Below are 9,664 nucleotides of genomic sequence, written 5' to 3'. Positions count from 1 at the left end.
CTGAACAAAGAGGGTAGAGGAAAATGTGCTGCAAGAAGTAGAATTCACCAAAAACCTAAGGAAGTAAAACAGACAAGGAGGATGTCTGTTAAAATGAGAATTCTGCATTGTAAGATAAATGAACCTAAGTCCTGATCCTAAAAATAAAGTGTTAAAAGCAAGATAAATATCTTCCTATCTTTCAGGGAAGTGGACAGAGAAGCATAAAACACTAGCAATGAGGAAAGGAAGATGTGGAAGAAAGAAGACATTTCACCCTGAATCTTTCCTAAGGAATGGCCTTGACTGACCTCGAGCTCACTGATGGACCACAGCTCTCAGTGCCTACCAAATGTGCATTCCTCATGGTGATGGTGCAGTGATGGCTGCTTTAGGTTGAGCTTGTTCAGGACTAATTGCTTTTTATATTTGGTGATAATCGATTGATTTATAGCAATTAAGAAGTAGCCATTTACAATGCAAAGTGTATTGTTAACAAGTAACCATTAAGTAAATAGTTGTTCTTAAATATGAGGCTTGTCTGATTTGTCAGTCTTGTAAATACCTCTATTGTAGTGATTTCTAGAGTAAATTCTAGTTCCCTTGCTAGTAAACGTAGATATATTTATATTCAATTGAAACTCAGATAGAGGGCTTTTTGCTTCCAAAATTTGTGTTGGGTTTTGTATTCAAAATTTTTACAGCTCTTACTGGTTTAATAAAGTATATTTCCTAATAAAATTGGGCAAAAATCAGGGCACATTCAATTGTCAAAGTTCAAGCATGCGTAAATCATCAGTATCAGTTTTAATATATTACCTCAGTATTTTCTCTCACTGTTAATTTTTATTTATGTAGTTTACTGAAACTTTTAAATCTGTGATGAGGATAGACAATTGTAGGAGTGTTATAAAATAATAATTTCCTTGAGAAATATAAAAAAATCACAAAATAATTCAGAGCCTTTTCTTATGGCCTAATCCTCTTTACAGGTACTCAGTTAACTCAGCTAATTAGGAATCTAGATCAGAGAGCTACATAATCTGTAATACTGACCCTACAAACTTACAAATTCATTTTAATTCAGAGTAGCTAAAGTTTGCTATCTTAGAGAAGTCATAAACAAAGTGTGTCAAACTGATATTTCAGGATACATTTAGGGCTGAAATCCCATTTCTCAATAAAAATAGTAAAGAAGGAAAGTACATGTACAGAACTTACAAAGTGAAACAATACAGTCAGATGGTTCCTGAAATATTTAGTGTGTTATATATTTGTAAACAAATTATGTAAATTAAAAAGAAAATATACAAATTGGTCTTCAAGACATCTGCTAAAAGTGGAATTTATTAAACAGACTGGAAAGTAGAAAAATACACAACTGTATTCTCAGTTCTCCCTCTTCTCTTAATTCTCATATGCCAGGAAATCAATGAGGCCACAGCTGAATAAAACTGCATGTGTTGTAAGATTCCAGCATGAAAATATCGGCCAGCCATGTTACTAGTTGTATTTTATATTTATTTTATGGTATTAAAAGGCTCAGATAAAGATTAGCATTAGTTGTGCTAGGCTGCACACACACATGAAAAGTTATATTTTTTCTCCTACCTAGCTGATTGAAGAACTGGTAGCATATACAAAAAAAGTGAAATATAAAAAGTAGAGTAAGACATCAATGAATAAATATTCATTTTTTGTTGTTGTTGTCTACATTTAGAATGGCAGTTTAGACAGGAAGCAAGGGAAGAGGAAAACAGGATATTCCCTCAGGATGAAATTTGGAGAGCTTGATAAGGGTAATTATCAACACCAGACTCTGACAAGTGTGAAAGAATATTGGTGACTGTAAGAAAGAAAAATAGCAGAGTGACTGAAGAAAGGACAAGAATAGAAAAATTTGAAAACTAACTGTTCAGTAGATTTTATTTTCCTTGTCAAATGTGTAGCTTTAGGATTTATGTAGTGCGTACTTATTCTGAAGACAGGATGATTAATGTTCTCTTATTTTTTCTGTGATGGCCAAACAGCAGTATCAGAGTGCTCCACAAAAATAGTAATAATAATAATAAATTAATCTTCATAGCACTTCAGTGATATGAAGAGATAGTGTAATTCCCTATTTTATTGGTACTAGAGAGAGACAAAGAAGTCAAGTGTGTTAATGGATTTTTAGAGTCCAAGTTGAGGGTATAGAATCTGGTTTTCTAGCATGCACCACAAGGCATTTTAAAGGTTCACAGCATTTTAAAGTTTCACAGTATTTTTGTGTCAGATCCATGAAAGCTGAACACTTCTGTAGACCAGACCCCATGATGTCAGGTCAAGCTCAGAATATGAAGAATGCACAGTTAATGACTGCTTGTGAAAGGTCACTTAATTTCATGCAGGAATTCTTTATTAAAGATAAGAATTTTGCAGCATAGCATTCAGTCCCTTTCACTATGAGGCCATCCCTTTTCTTCCTTTTGCTGAATCCTCCATCTCACTTTCATCTTCTTCAGGAAATAAAACAAACCAAACAAGAAAGTAAACAAAAAAATTCAACTTAGGCAATTTGATCTGTCCTCCATGATGTCAGAAACTTTGCATCCTGTTGCAAACCATAATCTGTATCTGAAACATACATAAACTTCCTCTACTGCACAAAACTTGCCTGCCATGAATCCTTTCTTATTCAAGAAGGTCATAAAAGTAAGACAAGTCTAGCTGAGAAAGTTTTTAGTGAAAACTATATAAATTGATTAATTCAGTGTCAAATATTTAAGTGTTTACATTACTTTGATTAGAATAAGATATTAAAATGTAAATTGGTGAATTATAGAATAAATAATATAGTACATTTAGTAGTGCTTATTATGGTTTTGATGGTTCATTTTAGTAATAGTACTACTAAAGTAAATCGGATATTTTAGCAGCACTTTCACATGACTGCAGTAAAACTGCTTTAATAGTTAATCCTGAAAATTATTTCCATGGTTCTAAATTGTAATTTTTTGGAGACTGTCTTCAGTAAAAAGTATGTATCTTTTGGTCCAAGTCTGAATATATTTTTCTTTTTTTTTAACAGAACTCCTGTTTCCTCCCAATCCAAATCACATTTGTTGGACAGGTATCATTTTGTCAGACTGACAGTCCTCATTATCAGCTCTCATATTTTGTAGTTTTTCATCTGTATCTACCTCAGACTTCATATGTGTCTACCTTCTTTGAGTTGTCTAATTACTGGTATACCAGAAATATCTTACAACTCAAGAGGTGCTTTCTAGTGTCTCTACTATCTGTTTTTCATGACAAGTGTGTTTTGCCTCTTTGCTTTCAGATTAATACCTATTGTCCTCCGAACTACTTGTCAGGCCACCCACACCATCACTGTAGAGCTGAATAATTCTGAGAAAAACTGACATAATTATAAGTAATTTATTAACTCATGTATCTTCCCTTCCTTCCATCAACTCTCTGTGCTAGATGAAAGTATCTTGCACATAGTTACTATGACTGGCAGTATTCACAAAACGTAGACTTGAAAAATTAGAATTTTTCTTTTCCTGCATTAACAGGTCTTGGCATTAACTTATAACATCTTAAACATCTGTTTTTAAAATTCTAGAAAGGAATTTGGAATACCACTGCAACTAGGGAGAGTTCTACAAAAAGTTTAATTGTGACATGAGTTTTCCAGTACTGAATAGATTTTAAGATTAATTATGCCTTCTCACATTCAATATACAATCTGGTGTATACTAAATGCAACTCAAGCATTATTTAGTAATAGGTTGTTCCACTTTATTCATCTATCACAATATTAATATGAAATATTACTGTGTGAGAATTACAAGCAATTGCTGATTTTCTGAAAACAATTGTCTGAGAAGTTTCTTCTAGTAGTTTAATTACTGGGGACACTTAGAAGGTCATAACTCACAGAGCTCTGTGTAGGATCTTTCAAGTGAGTATGACTTTCTTGAAATGATATTTCATATTTTATCTGACAGATAACCTGTAAAAAATACTGCTATGAATTATTTTTATTCTTACTGAAGTTAAGAGAAATGTCCATAAACATGTTCTGAGTTCATAAAAAATTAATTATAATAATAGATTCACACAGTCAGCCTCCTCTCATCACCAAACAGAGTGTATTCTCTGCAGTCTGCAGTGTATGAAGTGTACTTCACAGCATGTAATCTCAGCATGTCTGCAGATGACACAAAACTGGGAGGACTGGCTAATATGCCAAAGGGTCATGCTGCCATCCAGAGGAATCGGTGCGGGCTGTAGAAATGGACTGACAAGGATCTCATGAAGTTCACCAAGGAGTAGTGTAAAGTGCTACAGCTGGGGAAGAAAAATTCCATGCATCAGTAAATGCTGGAGTGCCGGGGACTGATCAGGTAGAAAGGAGCCCGGCAGAAAATAACCTGGTAGTTCTTGAGTGACACCAAGTTGAACATAAATTACCAATATGCACTTGCAGCAAAGAAAGTCAAGAGTGTTCGGGGTTCTGTTAGCATCAGGTCAACGGATGTGATCCTTCCCCTCTGCTCAGCACTGGTAAGGTCATGCCTGGAGTGCTGGGTCCATTGCAGGGCTCCTCAGTACAAGAGAGTCATGGAACTACTGGAAGAAGTCCAGTGACAGGCCATGAAGATGTTTAAAGGACTGGAGCATCTCTTCTATGAGGAGAGACCAAGAAATCTGGGCTGTTTAAAATGGAGAAGATTCAGAATGTCTTCTATAATTGTCTATAAATACCTAAAGAGTGGTATGAAGAAGATGGGGCCAGTCTCTTTTCAGAAGTTCCCAGTGACAGGACAAGAGGCAATGATCTAGAACAGGAATACTGGAAGTTCCGCTCAAATATCAGGAAGAACTTCTTTACTGTGTGGGTGATGAAGCACAGGTAGGAGATCTTCAAAAGACACCTGGACATGTTCCTGGGCAACCTACCTTAGACTGAGCTGGGAGTTCGGACCAGATGACCTACAGAGGTCTCTTCTCACCTTAACTATTCTGTGGTTCTTGGAACCAGTGTTTTCAAACAAGAACATTAAACATGGGTAAAAGCAAAAGCTGAACAACAACTGCAGGGCAAAAAGCCCATCTATGTGAGGAAATTTCTAGTGTAATCTTGAATAGACCGAACTCCTGAAACCACTGAGAACAGTTTTAAAAATTACTCTTTGTGATAGCCACACACTCCCTCTGAGCAGTGCAGGAAAATGAGGAATGGGAGCCATTATAGGTCTGTAACTCCATATCATCTGCAGCTCCTTCATGGTTGCTCTCTACCTCTGCTCCATGTGAGGTCCCTCCCATGGGATTCAGTCCTTCCTGAACTGATTCCACATGGGTTTCCCACTGGCTGCAGCTCTCCAAGCACTGTTCCAACATGGCTTCATGCCATGGGGCCCACCCTTTAGGCACTATTCCAGCTAAGGTCCCCATTGGCAGCAGCTCCTCCAGATGTTCCCCACCACAGGCCCCTCTCCACGGGCTGCTCTTCCAGCCAGGGCTGCTCCTGAGGGGGCTCTCCATGGGCTGTGCCTCCTCCAGGCCCCATCCATTACTGTCCCAAGGACTTATCCATGGCTGCCTGTGGAGATCTGCTCCATGCAGTGCCTGTGGGCTGCAGGGGGACAGCCTGCTCCTCTGTGAGCCTCTCCTGGACTGCAGAACCTTCTGCTCCACACCTGGAGCAACTCTTGCTCTCCTTCTGTACTGAACTTTGGAGCTACAGGATTGCTTCCTCACATTTCCTCACTCTTCTCTTCCAGATACTGCTGTACAGCATTTTTTACCCTATCTTAAAAGTGCTCTTGCAGAAGTGCAAGGAGCGTTGCTTGTGGCTCAGCTCTGATTTGGGACAGGTCCCTTTTGGAGTCAGATGGATCTTTCAGGCTTTCAGGCTCTGCTCAAAGAGGCCATCCCACAGCCCCATTGCTACTAAAACCTAATACACCTAAACCGAGATTGAATACTATGTATTAAGAAATATGAGCTTTTTTATTATTTTATTATTATTATTATTATTTTTACTTTACAAGAGGCTGGAATAGACCACAAACATTTGACTCAGAAACAGAGATAAGTGGAAGGCTGTAACAATGAATGTATCAGACAATCTGGAAATATGTTTAAACTAGGAGGGGATACTATTTTTTTTTCCCAGTGAGAGAGTAACAATTAAGTGGATATGTACTTGCAGAATTTATTAAATAAAGCATTGTCTGTCATATGATTCATTTTAATTTCAGCTTTTCTCTGGAATCAGTTTACAGCAGAATTAATCTCCAAACTGTTTTGTCTTTCATTTTTGAATGCAACAGGAGGTTTAGGTTATCTATATGACTTCTAATTAAAAACTTACAAGTAACCTTTTACTTGGGAGCAGAAAAAAAGTAACTGGATATGAGGGGTACATTCTGATTTCAAGTTCACTATTAATGAGACCATTTTCCTTAGCAATCTTATTCTAAATTAGATACTTTCTAAGAGACTTTAGGTCACTCTTTATGTAACTTACACTGAGGTTTTTTGGTAGAAAAAAAAATAAGTAGCAAGAAAACTAACAAGAAGAAGGAATTAAGAAATATGAAACTAGGCCACTGGTATTATTAGCATGCAAGATTTTCAATCTTGCATTTCATCAGAATTCCCATTATGCCAGTTTTGATTTCTGTATGCACAAAATTTCTCACTCTGCTTTTCATTCACTCAACCCACTTAATGGAAAACTCACATCATTATTGAATTTACTTAATGGCATTTCTATAATTCTTTAGTCATAGTTATAGAACTGTCCCATTTGACAGACTGGCATTAACACTGGCATAAAATATAATGAAATAGCTCACCAAGATAGAAAGTAAGGTTATCATCATCACTCTGTTTAATGCATGTGTAACTAATGGTGACAGACAATTTTTTTTTAATTTGCTTTAGGAAAACAAGGCATATTTCTACAGCCCTATATGATTATTTAATATTCTGGAAATAACTACTTTTTAGAGCTAGACAGGATAAGTCCCCTTTTACTTTTTTTTAAAAAAAACAACACCTGTGTTTATTTTTTTCTGGTAAATGGATGAAATAACTATCAAATCATATGCTATTTTTTCTTGAATAACCTGTTACGGAGATTTGTGTATTAAACAAACTCTTTTAAAATACAAAAGCATGACCAAGTGGGATAATACTGGATCAGCATTTATACATTCGGATTTAATTTTTGTTCTGCAGTACCTTAGTAACTCATGACAAGTTATTGTATCTCCATAAACCTGTTTTCACATCATAAAATGAAAATCCAATAACCATGTGATTTGATACAGCCAGTTAGCTGAAATTCAGTCACACCGATGGATTTAACAGCACGGAGTAGTAATTGTAGAGCCAAAAGTTTCTTTGTTGCAATTTTTGCTACAATACATGTACACCTCTCCCTTCTCCAGAAGGAGAGGAGTTAAGCAACTGAAGATTAGCTTCTTCTGTCGCAAAGTCTCTTCCAAACTATAATCAGCACTTTGAGATTTTTTTTCGCATGCCCAATCTCCTTGCATTTCTGTGAATATGACACACAAAGACGGCACAAAGATTTTCAGCAAAGTCATTGGACAATTAGTCATAAAACCACTTGTAAAATTAGATTTTTCTTTTCATTCAGTAAAAGAATATTTGAAAACTTATTTGCTTTCTTGCTTCTAGGAAAGGGGAGAATCTCAGATTTCTGGAAAGGTCACTTCATTTCAATTCTTGGAACTCTGAACATTAAGCTAGCGCTCTGAAAAGATCTTGAATTATGTAGCAATGAATCTTTTTTCTTTTAATCTTTTTTTTTTTTTTTAATCCAAGTGCAAGATCACTCTATATTAGTTTGCTGTCACTTGAGGATAATTACGAGCTCCCATACGAAGCAATGTATGTCCATATTATGAGATATAGCAAATATTTTAAATAATCTGATCAGATTAGATTTTTACGATGAAAGATATATTATAATTTAAATTTTAAAGATAGACATGAATGAGGAATAGGAGCACTAAGATGTAGATGGAGAACTGAGTCTCAAAAAAATTATTTAATTTGTCCAAAGACAGATAAATATCTATAGGGAAACTGGCAACAGAACCAGTATCTTCTCTCTTCTGTTTCAGTCTCTCATCACACATCCTTCTAGAAAAAGAATACAATGTTAAATAATTCTACAGGTGCAAGGTAGCAAAAGCCTCTATAATGAAGCACTGTTTTTGTGAACAATTATATTATCTTAAGGTTTGTGTTGTTGGTTTTTCTTTTTTTGGTAGTTTGCTTTTTTTCTTATTTTTTAATGATCCTTACTCATTTAGCAATAAAGCCAGGTCTACATTTTTCATTTAAATAATTAGCTTTCAATTTTTGGACAAAATTTTCTTATATGTTTTTCAGACAAAGTACAATTTTTCCCTTCTAGGTTTCATCTTTCCTGCTTTAACTTACTATCGTTATTATGTTTCACTTTGCCCATGTAATTAGTTTAATATTTTGTAAAAAATATAACCACATTTCATCTTGAAATACTGAGTGGCATATGGTTGGTATTGAAATAGTTAAAGTCTATTTCTTCCTCTTTATGTTGGAATAAAGTTAATAAGGAACCAGTGATACAGACTGTAGCTGCTAAAGCTAAACTTCTAAGTAATCCTAAATGGAAAGAAGAAAATTGTTCCTGACAAGCTGAAATTACATTATAAAACCTTCCATATTTTGAAAAGCCATGAGTTGTCCTAGGCATGGAGCTTATTTCAGTGTTTAATGAAACCTGTTTGTAAAGCAAATATCTTCCCTGATATCAGTTTTCCAAAAACACACCCCTTAACCCCTGCTTTTTTGTTTCTATTCATTGTTGGCATGGAGACAAAGAGGTACCCTGCTAGACTGATCAATGTATGGTATTACCAACATAACATTTTCAGTGAAGTTCCCAGGAGCCTTCCTCCTGAATCTGTCATTTTGATTCAGATAACTAAATCAGGCTAAGCACTGCAATGATAACGGATGACTTGCCTCATTAGCTGTCTCCTGCTGCTTTACTCTGTCAGGAAGCACCTCTGTGACTGTCTGGATTCCTGGGGAAGGATTGGCTTGCCTTATTTTATATTGGTACATGTATGCTTTTCTTATTTCTATCCATTCCTTTGTCTATATTAAAGTATATATAGAGAAATGCAAACAGCATTTAATAAACATTTCATTCAAAGGAAATAGAATTGCAGAATTCTTTATCAAGATCCAAAATTTCATCAGATAAATAAAACTCACAGAATCCTAGCGATACAGCTGTATTATATTCTCGCTCACTGTCTTAAACTTTCTCTTTTCTTTAAATGAGATCCTTTACTTTTTAGGCACTTTGCTTATCTGAGCATCCAGTGGTTAAGTTAATTTAATCAATATACAATAATTAGAAACCTAAGAACCATTCCTAGATGAGTGGTATGAATTGTAAATATTCTGTTGAATAACTAAACTGCTTTAAAATAAAACCTGTAAATGTTAGGACAAACAGATTTTCAATTCTAGTTATTAAACTTTCAACAGGTGTACTACAGGAAATTCAAGAACAAGTAAAAAATGAATCCAAGTATATAGATAGATATAGATATAGATATAGATGTAGATGTAGATGTAGATGTAGATGTAGATG

Source organism: Numida meleagris, chromosome 3, assembly GCF_002078875.1.
Source record: "Numida meleagris isolate 19003 breed g44 Domestic line chromosome 3, NumMel1.0, whole genome shotgun sequence".
NCBI classification, from domain to species: domain Eukaryota; kingdom Metazoa; phylum Chordata; class Aves; order Galliformes; family Numididae; genus Numida; species Numida meleagris.
Note: the sequence above shows the minus strand (reverse complement) of the source record.